The following is a 23,103-nucleotide window of genomic DNA, read 5'->3' as shown; positions in this document are numbered from 1 at the left end:
GCTCTGATCTCATTAAACTACAGAGCTACAAAAAATGAAATGTGACTCCTGAGAACTCTTAGGCCCCATTAACACTGAGCGATTTATCACGCGGTAATTCCCGCGATATCGCGGCTATTTACCGCGCGATATCGCTCTCCAATGCATGGCAATGGGGCTCTGTCCGTCACTGTTGCGGGTCGTGCGTCGCTACAGCAGGACCCTTTTTGGAGCGAATTTTGCCGCGATTCTAGGTTGCTCAATGCAAGCATTTGCGCGATATCGCGCAAAATGCAAATCGCGCGACAAACGCATCGCGCAGTGTGAATGGGGCCTTATATGAGTTCCTTGTTTTCTCTTTCCTTCCATTTTCCTTTTATCTAAGCAGGAAGCAACACCGGCAACAATACTCCATCCAGGTAGGTGAACTGCTTATTCTTCTTGCTAAATATCGGAATGTATCGAAATACATATCGGTCGCCGCCACGTTCTGCGCTGGCATATTTGAGTGTATCTCGGTATACACCAAGATGGCGGCGCCCGTATGTAAGTATACCAAGATATACTCAAAGATGGCGGCACGCCTGTGAAGAACCCGCCGGTGGCCAACATGGCCGCCGTGCGTTCTGCAAATGATTTTATGTATGGAGCTGCTCCCTCACTAACCAATCACAGGCTGGGGGTGGGGAGGTGACCAGGCTGTGTTGCAGTAAAGAAAAGCCAGGTCACCAGGCCGGCTGTGTTATCAGGCAGGAACATCTTGAAGACTAAATGGACAAAAAATGCAAATCCTGCGTATGAAGTTCATCTGTGAATTCAGCTGTTTTCCTGGAAATGACGCGCTGCTGCACACGTTCATCAGAGATATTTTTGGCACGTGAAAAGTTGCCCAACAGGCACAAGTTTCTTTGTTGTTTTTTTAACTATTTAAAAGGAAATGGGACTTCCGTAATACTTTCATAATAGTTATTCGCTTTCTCCCTCCTTAACATTTCATATTTCTTACACAAACACCGGCCCAAATGTCTGACACAAGCAGGTCATCTATTGATAAACACACAGGGGGGTCTATTTGCGGGCCATTGTTTACTTCCTCCAGCCCAATAACAGAAGGTCCGTACTTCCATGTGGACTTTGGGCTGGTGGAAGAGACTGCAGGAGCCTGTGCTTGGCACCTGCAGTGCTCTGCGGGCTCAAATGTGACCATTTAATAAATACACATTTTTATTAAAGGTGGGTGCATTGAATAATTTATTTATTTATATTTTGGAAAGGGTGGACTATGCCTTTCGAGAAGAGCGCCGATGGAAGAATAAAAAACCCTTAGTTTGGGGCTACTGCAAGGGTTAAAGGAGAACTATGGGGTTAAGGCTCCCTAGGGTAACGGGAGGACACAAGCTAGCGTCCTCCCGTCACCCTAGGCGCAGTATACCGCGAGCTACTGTATACTGAGACGCCGCAGCTGAAACGGTTCCCGACAATTATGTCTGGATCCGCCCAGCTGCGTGAGTGACAGCTGGCTCTGCCTATCTAGAGGCAGAGCCAGCTGTACCCGCCCCCTCCCCCGTCCGTTCCGCCAGTCAGCGCTGGCGGATCGGAGCGGAGAGGGGGGAATCCAGTCACCCCCCTGTCACAGCTCACCTGCAGGGGTAGATCGAGAAGTGAGTGAGCGCCGGTATGTGTTCGCTCACCTCCCGATCTACTGAGCCGACCTGTGACAGTCTCATTGTCACAGGTCGGCTCAGATTATGAGGCTGCAAAGCACTCACCTCATAATTCTCCTTTAAATGTTTGCTTTGTCAAGGGGGCTCAAATAAAGCAGACGTACTCGCCTGATCCTCGGTCCTGTGGCAGTCAGTGCTCACCTCCCTTACCCTCTGCTTCAGCTGTGGAATGTTCCTTGGCGTCCTCATGTCTAATGCCAGTCATTGGACCGTCCAACCCTAAGCGTTCGTATATGACGAGTGAGGCTCACTCGTCATATACAAACGCTGTAAGGAGAAGAAACTAGGCAAACAATCCAAGAAGTTCGGGGGATATAAGCTTGAAGGGAGCATTCTCATTAGAGCCCGTCACTCAAATGGGCACCTGACAGATCCTCTGACCCCCCCTTCAGTGGGTCTCCCAGGGTACACGAAAACATGCAGGTTGTTATGGTAACGCTAGTCAACAACGATGAGGCAATATGAGGCAATGTGACTCCTTGTACCCGAGTAGGGGTGGTTACGTATCACGCCACCGGCCTTCCTCGCTTGTATGCACACAGGTCTCCCACGTCTGCGGAGGTAAGTGCTGAAATCGGGCGCTCACCGACATTGCCCCGGGGAACGGAGGGCCTTTTCACGGTTAGAATGGCTTCCTCTAGCGTGAAGCTGGGCGTGATAGGAAAGTTTGTTGATCATGACACAGTAAGGTGCCCTGTGTTGTGCTGAATCAGTGGTGGAACCGAGGCGGCCGCTATGGGGCCCGGGGCACAGGGAGGGCCAGCCAGGAACAGGAAAAAAAAAGGGGTCCCCCTAATGCCGTGCGGGCCGCCTGGGTCGCTAAAGCATCGCAGGCTGCAGAAACTGTCACAGGCGGCTGTGAGAAAGAAGGCGCCTCTGTCTAGATCAATGACAGCCTGTGCAAGGACGCCTTCCTTCTCACAGATGCTGCGGAGTCCGTGACAGCGTGGAGTAGGAGGCCGCGGCCTGGTGTTTTTCCACGGGAACCGTGACTTCCGGGGTTTGCGTGTAAAGGGGTGGGTTGGCCGCTCATGCGCAATAAGGCATCAGGGCGTTGATTCCGTGACACTGCACGCAACGCTGCCAGGTGTTCCATCGAAAGTTCCAACTTATCGAGTTCTCCAACTGCCTTACTTCCGGGTTCGTTAGAACTTTAGACCCCATTCACATGTAGCGACATACCTTTGCAGCGGCCGGGATAGCGCGACTTTCGGGGCGACGTTCCAGCGACGGTAGCGCGACCTTCTCCGTCGGGCTCCATAGAAAAAAAGCAAAATCCGCCGAAAAAAGGGTCCGGTAGAAGCGACTTGCGATCGCGACATGGAGCTAAGACAGCTCCACTGACTATCATTAGCCGGCGACTTCTCGCGATATCGCGGCGGAAATCGCGCGATAAGTCGCTACATGTCAACGGGGCCTAAGAGGTTTGGCCAAGAAAGCTCTTCTGCACGAGCGCCAGCCACTGCATTGCCCTATACACATACAGCACAGCAATTAAGTATTAAAATGAACTAGGATCACACTAATCCAGCTCGTTATTCATCTCACGTGCCCCACTCAATATGGCCGCCACTTGAGTGGGGCACCTGAGATTAATAACGTGCTGGATTAGTGTGATCCTACTTCATTTTAATAGTTAATTGCTGAGGTGTATATGTATAGGGCAATCCTGTGGCTGGCGCTCGTGCAGAAGAGCTTTCTTGGCCAAACCTCTTAGTTCTAACTAAACCAGAAGTCAGGCAGTTGGAGAACTCGATAAATTGGAACTTTCGATGGGACACCGGCACGGAGCTTTGCGTGCAGTATGTGAGCTGAGTGCAGGCAGATGATTGACTGCACCTTCAGCCAATCCGCTCGTGCCTAACAACCGGCCAGACGTCGCAGCCTGACCGCGTGGGTTTATACGCGACATTTTTCATCTCGGCACGCTCATCTATGCGAGCTCTCGCAAGCTGATGTACGGGGAGAAAATAACATGACACACTGCTTGCAAAAGCAGCGCGCCCCTGCTCTTCTTTGCGTGCAGTGTGTCACAGCCTTAATTCTCAGACCAACACAGCTTATCAGCATGTGAAGACTGCGTCGTCTGCGCAAGCGCAATTTGGTACCACGTCTGTAAATCTCACAGACCAACAGAGTTTAGCAGCGGGGTTCTATGCAGAACTACCACGCATGCTTCAGTCACTCCTGGCAGCTCACTGCGCTTGTGTGGATGGACGGCAGTCCGATTAAGTCACGGGTCCGATGAAATGATAGAGCACCGGGTCCAGCGGCGACCGGGGAGGAAGCTGACAGCAGGTTGGGACTGATGGGTAAGAGTTGTGCAGGGGTGTGACCAGCCCACCTGAGACCCTGCACAGCCCACCATAGAGAGGCTATTGTGGGCTCTTCAGGGTCACTCTCAGATGGGCTATGAGGGGTCTCACGTGGGCTCTGCAAGGTGTCAGGTGGGCTGTGCAGGGTGTCAGGGCAGGCTGGTGGGCTGTGAAGGGTCTCTAGTATGTGTGGGGTCTACGGTGGGCCCCCCGGGGGCCAAGGTGGACTCTGCAGCAGTGAGCAGGAACGTGTTCTGGAGGTAGGTCCTTTTGAGGGGGGGGGGGACAACTTTTTTTTCTAGTTTCGCCCCTGGTGCTGATCCTCAGGCTACCATAAGTTTTAGGTCACTCGCCATGAATCTGTAGGTTGGATGATGAGCGTTATCTTTCTACAAAAATACTTTTTATGTGTTGAGGTTACAAAGTAAACCGTTTGAAAGCAAAATTATATATATATAAAAAGCATACATCTGAGTTTGTTGTTGCATACTTCATGAATCATGATTATAAAAAGTTATAATGGATATAGTACAATAACCCCTTGGCGCTAATTCCTACTGGCCCTTTAAGACATCCTAAATAGTAGGATGTGGGCTTCATGATCACGTGATCGCTGTGACTGGCATTGATTGGTTCATCCAGGCTGTTAGTTTAGAGCTGCAGAGATTGTGACATTTGTCAAGACCCTGATGAATGGGTGGGGTGTTTGCCTCCTGAAACTTGTTGGCTTTCTCAGCAGTGATCAGGAGCTGGTAGGATGAGCATCTGATCATGTGATCACTGTGACAGTCAACCATCGTGATCACATGATCTGTACTTCTATGTCCTGCTCATGCCAGAATCTTGTCTGCCATGTAGAGGACCAATGAAATGAGAGCGGCAACATCACTGATAGATCAGCTGATGAGGATTGTTTACATTTGTATCTTCTTATTGAAACATTGTATCTGAGTGAGGAATTGTTTACTAACAATGATCTTTTGCCCTCTGGAGGGAACCGAGGATCTTTAGTATATCCCAGCCTGTCTCAACCAGCCTTCTTCCCGGGCCTTTTCTCCTAGACCTTCATCTTGGGCCTTCATCTTGGGGGTTTCTCCTGGGCCTTCATCTTGGGGGTTTCTCCTGGGCCTTCATCTTGGGGGTTTCTCCTGGGCCTTCATCCTAGGGGGTTTCTCCTGGGCCTTCATCTTGGGGGTTTCTCCTGGGCATTCATCTTGGGGTTTTCTCCTGGGCCTTCATCCTGGGCCTTCATCCCGGGGCTTCCTCTCAGGGGTTCCTCCTGGGCTTTCCTCAAGCTCCAAGCAATGAAGAATTGATCTTCCACTTAAAATGACCACCATTGACCTCCTATTTTTTTTTCTTTCTTTCTATACACTGTATCCGAGAGCAAGGAATCATTTTTTACTAACATAGATCGGAGATCTTCTGCTGCCTGGAGGAAACCAGGTATCTTAAGTATAGCCCAGCCTTCCTCAACCAGGCTTTCTCTGGGGCCTTCCTTCCAGGTGCCTTTCTCCTGGGCTTCCTTTTGGGGGTTCCTCCTGGGATTTCCTCAAGGTCTAGACAATGAAGAATGGATCTCCAACTTAAAAAAAAAAATAGTTAACATTTGGAGGTCATTTTAACTGGGAGAATAATTCTTCATTGCTTGCAGTTTGAGGAAACCCCAGGAGGAACCCCTGAGAAGAAGTTCGGAACCCCTCCAAGAGAAAGCCCTGGAGGAAGGCCCGGGAGAAAGTCTAAACTATACTAAGGCTACACTTAGGCGTATCGAATATGCAGGTTTGTCGCGCGTCTCGAGCTGCGCGTTTTTACCGCGATTCGCATTCAAAAACGAGCGACAAACGCGTGTTTCTGAGGGCTACCTGGCTGTATCCCAATGGATACGCGCAGCAAATATGCCCCAAAGAAGCTCCTGTACTTCTTTGGGCGTAGGGAAAACGCCCAGGTGGGAACCATGCCCATAGGCAATCATTGTTTTTCACATGTTGAGCGTTTTACAGAGCGTGGGAACGCGCTGTAAAACGCCCAGGTGTGAACCAGGCCTAAAGAAACTCTGTTTCCTCCAGGCAGCAGATCTCCGATCTATGTTAGTAAACAATGATTCTTTACTCAGATACAATGTTAAATAACCACCAATGTCATCTTTTTTTTTTTTTTAAACATTGTATCTGAGTGAGGAATAATTGTTTACTAACATAGATCGGAGATCTTCTGCTGCCTGGAGGAAACCGAGGATCTTCAGTATACCTCAGCCTTTCTCAACCAGACTTTCTCCTGGGGCTTCCTCTCAGGGGTTCCTACTGTTGCTTACTATAGGGGGTTTATCCTGGGGCTTCTCTGAGGTCTAAGCAATGAAGAATTGATCTCCCAGTTAAAATAACCTTCAACGACGGGCAGTTTTCCGCTAGCCATCAACATAAAGGGTTCAATCAGGGCTGGGCCAATCCTAAGAGCCAAGTAGCCATTGAAGAAAGAAGTCCAGGAAATGTAAACATTAACCCTTACAGTGGGGTTACCTGCTCATTTTGGTCTGGGGGACTAAAGCAAAGAAGATATACTCATCTGATCTTCGGTCCTGCGGCTGTCAGCGCTGCCCTCTCTCTCCCTCCACTGTGGCGGTGGAATGGTCTTCTGCTTCCTCACGTCGAAGGCCCCGTTCACATTGAGCGATTTATCGCGCGGTAATTCCCGCGATATTGCGGCTATTTACCGCGCGATATCGTTCTTCAATGCATCTCAATGGGGCAAAGGGTCCTGCTGTCGCGGGTCGTGTGTCGCTACAGCAGGACCCTTTTTGGAGCGGATTTTGCCGCGATTCTCGCTTGCTCAATGCAAGCATTTGCTCGATATTGCGCGACAAATCGGAAAATGCAAATCGCGCGGCAAACGCGCGATTTGCGAATCGCGCAGTGTGAATGGGGCCTAAAGGTGCCAGTTTATGGGAAGTGCACAACCTCAATTACTGTACAACTGGCATATTTGTGTCTTTCAAGCAGGCTAGAAAACGTTTGTCTAGTTGTACAACAATACCACTAAGCTGTCAATTTTCGTCCAACAAAAATCTCAAGGTGAAAACTGCACACGCTCAAACGAAAATCTGTTCTTTTGATTGATGAAACTCGGCCAGGTGGGGGTGCTGACCAACGTTAATTGCGAACTACATTGGTCTGTGCATGATGGGCTGGTTGTAAGAAAATTGAACGAGGGTGAGATGTCTGGACAAAAAAAAGTTGTACAATGGTTGTAAGGTGTATGGCCGCCTTTATGCAAGCTGGTCGGTTTTTCTTGTCATGCCAGTGTACCATGAGTAAAGCTGCCCATACACCTGACGATTATCGTACGATAATTGCGGGTGATCCCGCGATCGTAAGATAATCGTAATGCTAGCCACAGACCTTACAACCATCGCAAGACTTTTGTCTTGCGGTGGTTGTAAGGTAATTCAGAAAACGTACGATCTGCCCATCTTGGACAGGTGGATCCTACTTGCGATAATCGCAAGCCTGCCCTGCTGAGGGACGGGCTTCTGATGAGAGCAATGCTAAACGGGCAGTGTGCGCTTGCGCACACCGGCCCGTGTGGCATTTATCTTACGAACATGCTAAACACCCGCCGACAATCGTACGATTCTCGGCGGGTTTTCGAACATGTTCCTAAGATAAAAGTCGTGCGACCGTACAATAAAAACGGTTGCACGCCTTCCACACACCTTGCGATAATCGTACGATCGCAGGATTTCCCGCGATTATCGTACGATTATCGCAAGGTGTGTGGGCACCTTTAGGTGTATGGGCAGCGTGCAACCGCATTTACAGTTCGATTTTCGTATTATGAGCATGCTACAAAACCCGCCGAAAATCGTAGGATTTGCGGCGGGATGGTAACGCGATTGCAAGACGAAAGCCGCACGGCCCAAGGTGCGCAAGCTCACACTGCCCGCTCACCATTGCAATCACCTGCAAGCCCTCCCCTCAGCGGGGAGGACTTGCGATGATCGTAAGTCCGATCTGCCTGTCCAAGATGGGCAGGTCATACGAACCTTTTAATCACCTTACAACCACCGCACAACGAAAGTCTTGCGGTGGTTGTAAGGTGTATGGCCACCTTAAGGATGAGCTCAGGTTTAGACGACAACCAAGTTCATCTGAAACCCACAGCTGCATCATACTTGATGACATCATTGGTCCTTAGACCCCCCCTGGAGGGTCTAAGGACCCATGAGAAGGTTTGGCCTGAGGTCACCCAAGCGCACTCACAACTGTGACTGCAGTTTCTTCTGTCCAGTAAGTGGTGGCAGTTGTGGCAGAACGGAGAGCTGCTGGTGGGGAATGCCCCTGCCTCAACTGATTGGGCTGCAAGGGGGAGAGTTGCGGGCTTGCGCGTACTCAAGCAAACTGGTTTCACACCAAATCTAGGCTCATCTCTATCCAAGATCAGGCAGACTGGCTCCTGAATTCCATATTCATGTGTCCACCACGGGTTTTCTACTCCTGCCATTGTACCATAAGCAGGGATGAGCTCAGTTTTGGACTGAACCCCCAGTTCATCTGAATCTGTACTTAAGCCATCCGTGCCGGCCCAATCATCTGCAGCCGGGGTATTCCCTTACCTTGCAGCTGCATGAAGTAAAGGGGTGAGATGCTGGTAATATCATCAACCGTATTTGGTCTTGTATGAACTGTATGATGGTAACAAAATATAAATGACGAATTCCATGTGCATGTGGACGAATTCTGTAAATACAAATGACTGCTATAGGTTGGACTTGATGGATTAATGTCTTTATTCAACCTCAAATACTATATGTAACTATGTAACTGCAATCGGCCACTAGAGGGAGACAGAGACACTGCGTTTTCAGAGATGTGTTATAGTAATGAATGGGGAGGAATTTTTGTTAACAGCTGTTGTCAGCCTCTGATGACTGCTATTAATTTAACAGAGACAGTCCAGGGAGCAGTTTTGATATGTTCATGGTCGCTAAAGTGAACCCTAAATGCCCCCGACGTAAGGCATACCAGACATCCCAACTCTCCCGGACGCTCCAGGAGTCTCCTTTCCCCACGATCTGTGTTTTTTTTTTCCTGACATGGGGGCCGCCATCAGTCAGAGTTAATAAAAAAACCAGCATAGGAATGAATAGCTAGATTCCTATTGGCTATTTCACTTTGCAATAGTCAATAGCAGACTAGCTATTGCACCCCCCCTACTGCTGCTGTCAATCAGCAGAGGGGAACCTGAAGTTCTCAATCAGGTCCTCTTCTAGTGATTGACAGCAGCAGGGGGCGGGGTGCAATAGCCAGCTTGCTATTGGATATTGCAAATTGAAATAGTCAATAGCAATCTAGCAATTCATTCCTATGCTGTTTTTTTTTATTATTATTCTGTCGGCAGCAGCTGTCAGAATACTAAAAAAAAAAAAAAACAGCAGATAGCAAAGAAGCTATTGCTTCTCGTGCTATCTGCCATAATTTCAGGGGGGTGCTTCAGGGCACCTCCCTGAAATTGCTTTTTTCAGGTTGGGATCTCTGGCACACTGCCATTTGTGTTCTGCCGTATGCCTTACGTCAGTCGCAGGGAAAGGGTTGATAAATGCTTTTTTTTGCCAATGTGCGGCTTGGTATGAGCGTACTTCCTTGTCATCTTGTGCTCAGGCAGCCGGCTTGTTTCCGGTTTCTCCCGTCTGGGGAGCATTGACGGCCTGCCACCGAGACGGGCGGATTGCTGGCCTTGAGCTGCCGCTTCCTTTAATATTGCTGCGTATGTTTGTTTATTATGTACGATGTGTAGATTTATGGATGTGGCCGAGCTGCCTTTAAACTTTACACTAGTAATGTTTTTTTAGATGTGTATGTGTGTGTGGTATCACATTGGAATCGCTTCTGACGAAGCCCCATAGTGTGGTGATTGCTATTCACCTCAGCTTTTTTGGATGTCCCTCTTATCCTTCATGAGGTGAAGTGATTCCAATGTGATACCAGGATACCAAGAGTTACAATTTGGATACTCGCGGACAATCTGATCCTGTGTGAAAAACGTCTTGGAGGCATTGAAGGAATGGACGGCATTGTATACCCACCGCCATTGTACGGCCGTAGCCACAGCTTGGAAATTGCCATCATTTATCTTTGCTGAACTCAAGGTTCTGGCACGGCCAGTGTCTCTTGATGCTTATCGGGTTCAGTGATTCATTTCATGTCTATGGACGCACAGGAGGGAATTTATCAAAACTGGAGCAGACAGAATGTGGAGCAGTTGCCCACGGCAACCAATCAGCATCTCTCTTCAGTTTGCTCAGTTAAGATTTGAAAATGAGAAGGAGAAGCTGATTGGTTGCCGTGCAAATCTACTCCATGTTTTGTCTGCTCCACTTTCGATAAATTCCCCACCATAGTGTATACTGGCTTTTGGTATTTAGCAGACATCAATACCATGAGTTTTTTTGGCCAATGTATGTGCGTCCCACACGGATGGATGAGCACAGAAAATCTGATTAATCTGCCTCATACGGATATCAACAAATCTGCCAACATTTTGCTATTGTGCGGTCCACATATGAATGATTTTGAGGGGTCCACTATAGAACTCTTTTTATTACATTAGCCGAGTGGAATTATGTGCAATATATGTGTGTGCTTAATATTTTAAGATAAAATATCGTATGTATTCAATAAATTACATGTTGTATACATAACTAAATAGTTGCAGCATTGCATTTGTGGTGGGATCGCCCTCCATGGGCAAGTGTGCCAATTCTATGTAATATAGCAGACCCACCAGTAGGATATATAAAGTTGATATTTATGTTCTGGGACCCTTCTTTCCCCAGATATACACTGAGTGGGCAGATTATTATGACCCCCCCATCAGTACTTCGTTGGGCCGCCTCGTGACTCCACGAGATGATGAAAGGTGATGCGAGGAATCTGACACGGCGCTGTTGCCCTTCTGTTGTCTTGTACCAGTCTGGCCCCTCCCCCGTTCTGCCCTAACATTGACCAGTCGCTGACGGCCACAATTCGCACGTTCAGACCCAGATTTTCCGCTGACAGTCCGGTCTTTAAACACTTTAACAACAGCTGCTCTTAAACATTTAACGAATTCTGCTGTTTTGCTGATACTCGCTCCATGGCTCCGAGCGCCAACAATCATCCCACGTTCAAAGGCTGTTAAATCGCGTTGTTTCCCCGTATCTTCAGAAACAAATCACTTCTACTGTCGTGGTAACCAACCCGCTTCCCTATTTATAATGGTCTGGCCCTCTAGCAACTTCAGCGCCAAATTATAGCTAATTTGCCTACAAACGTCAGGTGGTCATAATAATCTGGCCACTCAGTGTATATATTTAGGGTTAGTAATATACAGTTTAATATACGGTATATTATATTAATATATTTTTTTTGTACTTGTTTTGTTCTAGAGACCATAGACAGCCGAGAAGAAGCACTGAGCTATGTAATGTCTATGGGAAATCACAATGTAACAAATTTGACAATCTCTGCATCTGAAGCGGGAACAAATCACATCTACTGTCGTGGTAAGCAACCTGCTTCCCTATTTATAATGGTCTGGCCCTCTAGCAACTTCAGTGCCAAATTATGGCTCATTTGCATACAATAATATGCAAATATTATTGTTATAATAATATGCAGGGCTCGAAAAATGCACTCGTCCACTCGTCTGTGACGAGTGGACGCCAGTGCTGGACGAGTAGCTTCCCGACCGGCTGTTGTAATTAAACGGCCGGCCGGGAGCTTTACATTCATTTTCACTCTCTCACGCCGCCTGCAGCGAACTGAGGAGCAGGAGAGCTGCCGCCGGCCAGTGGACTGCATTACCCAGCAGTCACCCTGGCGCAACGGAGGTGTGGCCGTGAGGAGACGGAAGGGGCTTCCGAGGTCCAGAGAACACATGAGGTGTGAGGCGACAGAGATCCTGCAGGTACTGTGCCGTGTGTGACACTGTCAGCATATCACTTCCCTTCTTCTCCATCACTGCATGATACAGTACAGAAGTGATGGAGAAGAAGGGGAGTGATATAATGATAGTAGTATCTGTGACTGTGTGTGAGTGTACCCTCCTGCCTCCATAGTACTCCACACTAAAAAATGTATTAACCCTTGCACAGTGCGCCCTGGTTACTATTTAAACCGGCGCCCGCTGTCACTTGTCCGGCACCGGCATGACGAGGGGACCATACTGTTCCCATTGAGCATCCCCCCACATACTTTTTTTTTATGGACTCCATACTGTTCCCATTGAGCATCCCCCTCCACATACTTTTTTTAACTATAATTTACAGGGCTTGAAAAATAACTTGTCCCCTCGTCACGCCGGTGCCGGACAAGTGACAGCGCGCGCCGGTTTAAATAGTAACCAGGGCGCGCTGTGCAAGGGTTAATATTTTTTTTTTTACTAAAGTTCTTTAAAGCACCTCTTTATTGCAGTAAAAATGCTCTTCCAGCCCTTGCACTGCAGCGCCTTGTGGTATCAGAGCTTAGTAACAGCCACAACCCTCAGTATCCCTGAGAGGCCGCAGTATACCGCAAACTACTGCTTGCGGTATACTGAGACGCCGCAGCTGAAGGGGATCGCGACAATTATGTCTGAATCCGCCCAGCTGCGTGAGTGACAGCTGGCTCTGCCTATCTAGAGGCATAGCCAACTGTACCCGCCCCCTCCCCATCTGATTCGCCAGTCAGCGCTGGATGATCGGAGCGTTAGGCTTGACATGTTTGGTGTCTATTTACCCGACGTGACCCCGAATTTTATGTTTTACTAAAAATATGGGTAAGAATAAATGTTTTATAACATAACGTAGGGAAACTTTTTTTTTTACATTTATGGTACTTTTATCATTATATAGTTTAAAAAAAAAATAAATAACCCCCCGTGGGGTCACAAAAGAAAGCTCTATCTGTCCCCAAAAATTTTTAACATAAATTGCAAGGCTATAGTCCGGTCATGCTGACTGGTGAAATTTTTGACTGACTGGTGAGACACGGTGAAATTTTTCAAGCCCTGATAATATGTTATAATAATCTGGCCACTCAGTGTTTGTGTGTGCTTTATATTTTAAGATTACATTTCGTATGTATTCAATAAATGACATGTTTTATACATAACTAAATAGTTGCAGCATTGCATTTGTGGTGGGATCGCCCTCCATGGGGAAATGTATGTAATATAGGAGACCCACCACTAGGATATATATGGTTGATATTTATGTTCTGGGACCCTTCTTTCCCCAGATAGATAGATATATACCGTATAATCCTATGGGAAGATTTTTGTTGATGACTATGGCCTGGTGGCAAGGGTCTCTTTAAATGATACAATCTTTCCTCTTTATCTTCAGTCACACCGGCGTACTCATAATTTCATGCGCTACCATGAACTTTACTTGAAAGTGCTGCTGTATCCATGACCTCCAGCGCTGGTGCCGGTCTCTGATCCAACGCAGACTCCTCGTGTCCCAAGGTGTCTGTCCGACGTGCACGCTCACGGCTGTGTGAATTTACCTCCGCTCTGTCCCCCTTCTCGCCGCCGAAGATCTCTACTGCACATGCGCCCGCCCCATCATACTGCACGGGCCGATCGAGAAGCCTCAGATCTACAGGCGGTAGCGAGCGGCGGAGACGCAGGTCAGTCATTACCTCTTTGCTAACTTTTTTTTAAAATGTTTTTGCAAATACCTGTTAATCCCGCCAGAAATTCAGAGCTGTCCTGTGCCCACATTGAGGGGAATTTATCAAAACTGGAGCAGCCTAGCATGGCAACCAATCGGCTTCTCTCTTTCTATTTCAAATCATAACTGAACAAACTGAAGTTAGAAGCTGATTGGTTGGCATGCACGGCTGCGCCAGTTTTTTTCTGCTCCAGTTTTGATAAATTCCCTTCATTGTGTTCTGTGCACACTCCCTGTGTTATCTGAAATTGCTTTATGAGACCTCCCAGGTTTTTTTTTATCTTGGACTGCAGGACTATTGGTGGTTATGTTGTGAACATGAGAAGGGGTGTCATTCAGCAGTTTTGCAGAAGACAACTGAGCAGGGCTGACACCATTCATACTTCAAACATGCTGTTTGCTGTCATTCCAGTACAGGCATTAGGAGCTGAGGGCATATCTGACAGATTGACAGGTATTCTCTTCTGTGCTTGTCATGTCTTTAAAGGGTTAAAACATGGGGGAGGTTTCATGAATTGCCCGAGATGTACTGCATTTTTCTCTATTCACCTTCCAGGACAGCATCAGAGGGATAGGCTCCTCCCACAGGAACAGGATCACATCACCCACACCTAATAAAAAATAGCACATGACTTGCATACCTCAGTTTTTTTGTGTGTTTCCTCCAGTCAAGCAGGACATCGTAATGTTTGTTGTTTTCTGCTAGGGCCTTCGTGCTAGTTGCAGGGGCACCCCCGGTCATGGCTTCTGGTTGCCAGGGACAGTGGACCTGAGGACTCCATGATCCGGCTTCCCAGGGCAGCCCCCATCTGCCCTTTTGAGGTTTTTCTTTTGCACGCCTGAGGTTTCCCACTTTGTATTGCATTTTTTTTTAAAATCTGTCCTGACATTTTAATATTACAAGATGTGTGGGTTTTTTTTTTTTTGCAGGACCAAATAAGCCAATTAAATTATTGGTATTTTTTTTTTTTTTTTTTAATATCTAGATCGCAATCCAACATAAAGGAGAAGCAAGGCTGGAAAACATGGGCAAAGGTACAAACCAATTTTATTTAAAGGGAATGGATAGTTGTTTAGTACATGTGTTCTGTGGTATGGTCAGGACAAAAGAATATATTTTTTATTTCAGGTAACTAAGAAATATTGCTTAGGAACATGATAATGTATTATTTTTTTAGTTTGCCTTTAACACCTATTCTAAAAAAATCGTGCACAAATGGCTCAATCTGGGCTCATCACGGGTGGGTGGACTCAATTTTCTAGAGCGCCATTCATAAACAGCACTATAAAAAAACACCAACGGACGGCCCTTTGATCTCCTGTGATCAAGCAGAGGTTACAGACAAAAAAAAGTGTCTCCGTGCCTTCTGCTTGCTGTGATGGCCAATCGCAGTGATCACAAATGTAAACCCTGTAAAACTATGTTTACATTTTAGAGCCCTCCCCTTCCTCTTACAATGGAGGAGGGAGGACTGCAGGCTGAATGAGGGATGAAAACAGGGAGAGGAGGGGAAAGGTGACAGTAGCAGAAAAAGGCAGGTGATTGAAGTTGTTGGGGACAGTTAGGTTTTAAAATGCCACTGGCCAACAATGATTGGGGTGGGGGGTGTTAAAATGCCACTGGCCAACAATGATGTGGGGTTGGGGGGGTGTTAAAATGCCACTGGCCAACAATGATGTGGGGTTGGGGGGGTGTTAAAATGCCACTGGCCAACAATGATGTGGGGTTGGGGGGGTGTTAAAATGCCACTGGCCAACAATGATAACTAAATAGTTGCAGCATTGCATTTGTGGTGGGATCGCCCTCCATGGGGAAATGTATGATCATTTTGGGAGTGTTTGTACTGTCCTGACATTTTAAGGCCTCAAATGTAGTAGGCAGTTCCTTCTTTTTTTTAAATTACGTTATATAGTAGGAAATTTAAAAAAAAACAGGTTATTAGATACCACCCAAAAAAATGAATCTTTATCTGCCTAAAAAAAAAATATAAAATTAATTTGGGTGCAGTATTGCATGACGAAGTAATTGCCAATCATATTATCACAGTTATAAAAAAAATGACCTGGTAGTAAGAAGGTATATACATCTGGTACTGTAGCAGTTAATGGTTGAAATAAAGTAACATATTACCTTTTTTGGGGGATATAATGTTTTCATGTGTGTACTGTATGTATAAATGTGTGTATATGTGTCATTTTATCTATTTAGTATAATGCTTTTATTTATCCACAGCTGCTTGGATAGTTTGGATATTATGTGCTGTACCCGTCTTCCCTTTTGAATTCTCCAACTCTAAGCCCGGTAAGTTAATATTGAGTATTCAGGGGAAAGGGGGGCCCATTTGCACTACATGTAGCATTGTCTGACCTTGGGAGAAACCCTCACAACTGGAAATGACCGGACCTATTTGAATCTTGTTCCACCCAGGTCACTGCTATCCTGTTTACTGAAATTGGATCCCTTGAATTTTTGGGGTTTTTTTTTATGTCCTTTTATTCTTTTATTTATTTTTTAGTAAAAAGGTAATTTTTCCCCACCCTTCTCTCTCTTTATTTCTGCTTCTTTTATTGCTCTACACACCACCCATATGAGCTGGAGACCTTATAGCAAGAGGGTGCATCTAACTCCCTTGGCTCTTCTTCCCCCACCATCATAAAATTAAACTGCAAGGCTAGTGTGCTAAAGAGCACTTAACCCTTTTTACTTCTGGTGCCCCGGGATGGATCTGTTGGACTTTGGGTAGCTGTGTAATGTTTTCTTCTAGTTGGGTGCAGCCTGTCTCAGTAAAATGGTGTAGATCACCCCTTACCCATTCACTATGACAAGGTTAATGAGTTTTTGGATAGAATGTCGGATCCATATGGATTGGTTAGATTTAACTCCTCCGTCCTCTATCGAAATCAAAGTAATAATAATAAAAACAATGTTGGCTTTAAGTAATCTTGCTCTCCAACATCTGCTAAATAACGAAATATCTGTTCTGGTGACCCTTCAAGCCCACAGTAACAGCTTGAAAACGCCTATTATGCTGATTTAAGACATAGGCGTAACAAGCACAGCCCATATCTATATCTATATATCTCTCTCTATATAAATAGAGAGAGATATATAGATATAGATACAGTATATAATGGCATATGTAAAAAAAAAAAATGTATATAGGGGTGTGTCTTGTTGTGCATTGAAAATTAATTATACGTATATAGTCAGTCTGTACTCTTATTTCTGCCTTTTTCTGTACCTATGTACAAGCTAACACCATGGCTGCTGCTGCTGCACTGCATCTCTACCAGGTAAACCTCTCGCTTCGTGCTGTTGAGCTTGCTGTACTTTTGCTTTTTTAATTTGGTGATAGAGAACGAATGTGACTTCAGCATGCAACCCTTTCCCTGCTGTACTGACCAAAACTTGCCATCCCTTATCCCGTCACCCTGTTTATGTATTCTCTATTATAACCCAGAAAGTCTTCCTTCACTAATGTCTCAGTTTGCTCTTAGTCACCCCAGTCTGTATGCTAAGGCCTGTAAATATAATGTGCGTCTGTAGGACATGGTCAGTCTGATGGTTGGCATGATTTCAACCCACTTCCCCTGAGCCTAGTTCATTCTAGACCCACCCCAGCCTGTGACTGGACAGTAAAAGGAAATGGGGCACAGTGAGGAGCTCCTCTTACTGTCACCCTGATTTCTATTCCTATCCGCATGCTTCTTGTCAGCACATGACCTGATTAGCTTCTTGTGCTGTTTTTTTTCCTCACGCTCCGGCCCTATTGTACTGTGTATCACTGATGTGATGACTACACTCTGAGCCTCACCCTGTGAAAAATACAGCAAGTACGGTTGCCTTGACTTATTTTTTTACAAATATATTGTTTTAAAGATTTTCCAGCTTGTGGGATAAAAATCTAAGCACCAGCAGACTTGCGGCCCATTCACACCAGCAGCCACACAACACCACATGGCTGCTGCTGTGCGTGTCCCCAGCACAGTGCTGTTGAACTGATCGCAGTTCTTCGCACTGTTTCCTTTTTCTTAGTAGAACTTTATTAAAAAGTCACAAGTGTTAGTGAGTTGTATGGGCACAGAGCGGCATGGTGCGGTTGTGCCACATCGCACTGCACTGAAAGTAAGTGCTGCATGTCGTACTATTTTTCATCACACCACCGCAGCGCAACGGTGTGTACTGTGCCCATCCAGAACAAGGCACATTGCTTTGTCTTGCGTTGCAGCTGTGCTGGAGAAAATGCCCAGCGCAGACCAAACACATTGGGTGTGAATGGGCCCTTATGGTTTTTAACTGGGACAGGTTAACACTTTACACACATGGTTGCCACAACCACACGTTTCAATGGAAACACATGCCGTTCACTGCATCCGCTGTTGCACTTCTGACTTTTAAAGGAGAACTATGGGGTCAGTGTTTCACAAACTAGCGTCCTCCCGTCACCCTAGGCTCAGTATATAGGGAGCTGCAGCTCGCGGTATACTGAGACGCCGCAGCTGGAGACGATCCCGACGTAGATGACGGGATCTGCCCAGGTGCGTGAGTGACAGCTGGCTCTGCCTCTAGATAGGCAGAGCCAGCTGTCACTCACGCACCTGGGCAGATCCCGTCATCTACGTCGGGATCGTCTCCAGCTGCGGCGTCTCAGTATACCGCGAGCTGCAGCTCCCTATATACTGAGCCTAGGGTGACGGGAGGACGCTAGTTTGTGAAACACTGACCCCATAGTTCTCCTTTAAAAAAAATCAAAAAAAAATCGCTCCCTTCCACGCCCAGACAGTAATCTAACAGAGTTTTATGCTACAGTGGCTCCTTCAAAATGCTTTTTAATTTGAGGTTAGAACATTCAGCTATACAATTTTTTTTAACAAAAATAAAAGAAAAAACTGTGCAAGAAATATTTACAGAAGAGAAAACACAAAATAGACATAAACATCAGTGAAATAAAAGGTTTTTAAAAGTGAAAAATACTTTAGAGTCCACCTGGTCTTTGGTTAAGTGCAGGGCCGGTGCTAGGATTGTAGTCAAGGTGGGCAAGGTGCAATTTCGCGCCCGACCCCCCCCCCCCTAAAAACAGGGCATTTTGACAAGTACGATTAAAGTGCAGAGATCAGATCAGTTGATATCCAATCTGATATGGCAGAGTCACTGGCCCCCAGAAATGTGAGTCTCTGTATCCGTGGTACTTTGATGTCAAACAAGAACTCCAGCTGCCAAATGCAGCAGCTTTTCCATGACCCTATAGAGCAGGGGTAGCCAAACTCCGGCCCTCAAGCTGTGATGAAACTCCAAATCCCATGATGCATCCCTCTCCGGGAGTCATGTCTGTGGCAATGCCTCATGGGATTTGTAGTTCCACCACAGCTGGAGGGCCGGAGTTTGGCTACCCCTGCGCTAGAGAGTGTTTCTGGTTGAACTCTATCCAATCAAAGGGTCCAAGGGGTGTGGTGTAGGTGTGCTTGAGAATATATTATGCTCAGCAGGCACCCTTAATGCCAACTGTCCTAAAAACATCTGTATTTCCATCTGACACCGTTTTACAGTCAGACAACCAGCATATTATGTAACAAAATAAAATTACAATTAGTAAGATGTACAGTATATTGCACTTCCTATTCACCTTCTGGACCTTGTAATGTAGGTGTGTTTGGTGTCTAACTGATTTGGTATCTTCTTATACATCCATGTAACCACTCTTTCTGAAGTTAAAAGAGAACTATGGGGTAACCTTTTTATCTCGTAGTTCTCTTCTGGATCACACGAAGACATTAACCTCCTCCCGTGACCCAAAACTCAGTGTATAATGAGCTATTGCCTGCTATATACTGAGATCGCAGCAGCCGTCAATACTGTCGAGATCCACCCTGTTGGCTGATTGACAGCAGGCTCTGCCTATCTAGGGGCAGAACCAGCTGTGCCCGCCCCCTCACCCATCTGTTCCTCTAGTCAGCGCTTCATTGTCACAGGTCAGCTTGAATTATGGGGATAAGTGTTTTTCACTCACCTCATAGTTCTCCTTTAAGTCTACAGTATTACAGCAGAAATTATGCAATATATATGAAAGGTCAGAGGTTGTGATGTATGAATGTTTAGCCCTAGGTCAGTAAACCAGACCCACAGATGATTATTTTTCAAACTACTCTGTAGACTGTTTGAAACAGGACCATTTATGACAGGGCCTCATCAGCAGTCCTCTGAAGACCCTGACAGTGGATGTTTATGACGCCTCTGCCTTCGTGTCTGCTGCTCATCAAACGTTTCTTAAGCTGTGCTGTGGTTTGTTAAATGTGTGACCCGCTCTGTTTGCCTAACCTAGACATCCGATTTAGATCTAACTGTTTTTGTGACCGACTTGGGAAAATAAGGGTGCCATGGTGTTCAGTACTAATCCCCCATTCTCTCCTCATAGAGGGTTCATCAAACCTCAGTACCCCAGCTGATGCCACACCAGATTCAGGTACTTGCACTGCTTGCCTGTATGAGTATTTATATTTTAATATTGACGTGTTCATGATGACAGAACTGCGTTATTGTGTGTCTTCTATATCTGCCTTAATGTTTCCCAACCATTGAAACTATATGATATTTAGTGAGGGGCCTCGCCTATGTCTTGCTTGTTTGTAGTCTGTATCACTCCCCTTTATTTTAATACCTTGCTGTGGAATGCATTGGTGCTTTAAAAGTAAAGAAGCCAAATGAATAACACAAAAAAATATTGAGCTTAACTTGCCTTAATTGACCTTATTTTTAGGTCCCCACTGGGTACATATTCCCCAATGTGACCTTTCTGTTCCCATTGGCGACATTTTCCTTCTATGTTTCTCCTTCACAAAGAAAGAGGAAGTGAGGTACATCCTCTTAGGGTTCGTTCATACCAGATGCAGTGCGTTCCGGCCCGATTCTGGCCAGAACTTACTGCCTCGCATTGCGGCCGGCTCACTTTTTTTTGTGGGGCAGGAGGGGGCGTGGCGGACCATTGAAGTGAATGGCACCGTAGCCACGCCCTCCGGCCGCAATGCGATCGGCCGCACGGGATCGGAAGGCACATTATGCCTGCGGTTTGGTGCAATCAAAATAGTGCTTGCAACATTTTAACCGCACCGCAGGAATAATGTGCCTTGTGATCCCGTGCGGCCGATCGCCTTGTGGCCGGAGGGCGTGGCTACGGTGCCATTCACTTCAATAGCCCGCCACGCCCCCTCCTGCCCCACAAAGTGAGCCGGCCGCAATTCGAGGCAGTGTTTTCTGGCGGCAATCGGGCCTGAGCTCCCTGCATCTGGTGTGAACAGGCCCTTAGACAGTTGTCACTACGACAGGTGTTCCCATTGGAAACATTTTCTCTCTCTTCCTGTTCTGGTGACTATAACATTTTGGACTTCCCATCACTTTGTTTGTTTTCCTGACAGCGATCACCAGGACACAGAGAGGTTGAATCATCCCAGTGTAGAAACAGACTGGAATGAAAACCTGACAGGGGATCTAACCACTCGCCACTGTAAGATGTTTGGAACACATCGCCTGAAGTTTAAAGTGGATCTTCAACCTCTGTGGGAAGGTCCTCTTATTTGAAGTTTCCCTCCCTAGTGCTGTATAAACTGTTGGGGGTGGCAATAGGTAGATAATATACTTCACTTTCCCCGGCTTCCTCTCACAGTTCCTAGGCGAGGGTGACGCTATCCCCCTTCCCCTCAGATCTCAGAATGTTGAGCAGCCCAGATCTTTAAATATTTGGGCTCCTCAGCATTGCCAGGGATCTTGTTGGCAGAAGGATGATGTTACCCCCTTCACTATGGAAGTCAAGGAAAGGGGAGCATGTTACCTATTTCCCCCTAGACTTGCTTTAATGCAGCATCACCTTGAGGAAGGAGAACTTGCTGATGATCCAGAAGGTCCATTTCTAAATCTTTGTGGAGCTGGAAGACTGAGTCCTGCCTACTTTACCCAAATGTCCTCAATTAGAGATAAGCTAGCAAAGGCTTTGCCAACCCTGGGGGAAGGTTAGGCAATGGTACAAGGGGTGATTGTAATCCCTATTCACATTGATGAAAATCTGTCCTCTACAGTCCCCTCCATCTACTTTTATGTGGATTTGAACGAGAATTTAGACTATTTTATGATTTGTTGTTTCTCTAATTTTTCATTCAGAGACAAAAGTCTGCACATGGACGCACCATGTTAGAGGACACGTTGGCATAAAAGACAAGGCTACTATGACATCTTTAGCAACTGTAGATAAGAACAAAGTCTGTGTGTCGTTTAATTTCTGTACCGCCTGCGTTAATAAAACGTCGTACATCAATATCACCTGCCAAATAACTGGAAATAATCATCCTGAATTCTTTATTGAGTATGATGGAATGGATAGGTATGGCGAGACCAAAGTAGCAGACTTCCAAGGTATGTGAAATCTGTATTGTGAATAGGTGTGTTTTCTTGTCAGACAAAAATAGATCCCTCCTGTAATATCACAAGGCATCATGATGTACATCAACTTTAGTAAACATTCGTTACCGGTCCCATTCGCTTATACACTTCAGGTTTTCTGTACTGATGGGAAAGAGTCCATCATTCCAAAATACCTGGGAGTACATCACAGCCAGTCTAGGGGCTATTCCATTTATTGCAACATCACAAATTCACACATCACCCACGTCTCAGGCAACAGTTAGCCCTTCATCAGGGGGAAAAATAGGCAATGGTTTTAGGCAATTTTTTTTTTGTAGTGGGTGCCAAATTGAACACCGATAGTGCCCACCATCCTAAAAAAAACATATATACACTGAGGGGAATTTTATCAAAATCTGAAGCTGCTGTGCACTGCAATCAATCAGTTTGTTACGGTCTCTAAGGAAATCAAGAGCTTCTTGAATGATTCTACACTCTCAGCTGAAATCACCGCCTGTGGCAGTGAGTTCCAGACCCTAACCGCTCTAACTGAGAAGAACCCCCTTCGCCCCTTGTGCTGAAATTTTTTCTCCACCAATTTTAGGTGGTGGCCTCTAGTTTTTGTTATGGGGTTCACCGTAAAGAGATTTAGTAGCCGTGTTTCATAGCTCTGGTCCTCCATCCCCTTAATGAGTTTGGTTACCCTCTGCTGGACTCTTTCCAGCTCAAAGACATCTTTTCTGAGGACTGGTGCCCAAAACTGGACCACATACACCAGATGAGGCCGAACCATTGATGTGTAAAGTGGCAAAATTATAGACCTGTTTCTTTGTTTCATTTTCAAATTTTTAACTAAACAAACTGAAGATAGAAGCTGACTGGTTGCCATGCACAACTGCTCCAGTTTCTGTATGCTCCAGTTTTGAAAAATCCCCCCCCTGTGTGTGTGTGTGTGTGTATGTATGTATGTATGTATGTGTGTGTGTGTATATATATATATATATA

The sequence above is a fragment of the Nanorana parkeri genome, unplaced genomic scaffold (assembly GCF_000935625.1).
Source record: "Nanorana parkeri isolate BGI_ZX_2015 unplaced genomic scaffold, ASM93562v1 scaffold1170, whole genome shotgun sequence".
In the NCBI taxonomy this organism is placed as follows: domain Eukaryota; kingdom Metazoa; phylum Chordata; class Amphibia; order Anura; family Dicroglossidae; genus Nanorana; species Nanorana parkeri.
This window is presented reverse-complemented; position numbering follows the sequence as displayed.